Source organism: Pongo pygmaeus, chromosome 16, assembly GCF_028885625.2.
Source record: "Pongo pygmaeus isolate AG05252 chromosome 16, NHGRI_mPonPyg2-v2.0_pri, whole genome shotgun sequence".
In the NCBI taxonomy this organism is placed as follows: domain Eukaryota; kingdom Metazoa; phylum Chordata; class Mammalia; order Primates; family Hominidae; genus Pongo; species Pongo pygmaeus.
In genome coordinates, this window is record NC_072389.2 from 80,193,726 (window position 1) to 80,194,426 (window position 701).

The following is a 701-nucleotide window of genomic DNA, read 5'->3' on the forward strand; positions in this document are numbered from 1 at the left end:
TAACCTCTCCCCCAAGTCCTCCCCTTCAGGGAGGGGAAGAGGCCAGAGGGAGGCAGAGGATCTAAGGGTGGTTGTCCCCAGGTCTCTGCTATGCTACGCTGCGCCCAGTCGAGGATCCCCAAACCGCCTCCAGAAGCTCCTAGAAAAGCCTGCCCAGCTGCAAGCCACAGGCCCCGCCACGCCATTGGCCAGGATTGAGTCACGTGCCCTCCCCAGAGCCAATGGGAGCGAGGGGGCAGGGTGACCGGGAATGACCTTAGACTGCCCGCGCTGCGCGGAGGGAGATCCACTACAGGTTGCACTTCTGCCCCTGCGAGGGGCACCCCTGGGTCTCTGGGAAACGGAATGGAGGGTCTTACGGAAGAGAAGGTTTGGAACCACCGCTGGAGGGAAGGGGAGAAGAAAGCAAGCAGGAGTGGCGTGAACAGGAAGTGACTAGGGAGAGAAGCCGAGCTTGGACACAGTGAGGCACGAACCCCGACAGGCATAGAGACAGACAAGGGGTGCTGATATCCTCACTGGGCGGGGTGGGCAGGAAAAGGAACAGGAGCTGGAGCCAGAGAGAGGGCTGCGGGCGGCGAGTGGATACCCGGCCTCAGGGAGGAGCTTCCAGGAGGACCGGGGTCTCCTTTGGAGCAGCACCGGGGACGTTTGCTCGGCAAGGGCTCTTTGTGCGAAGAAACCGAAGCCAGTCAGGCTAA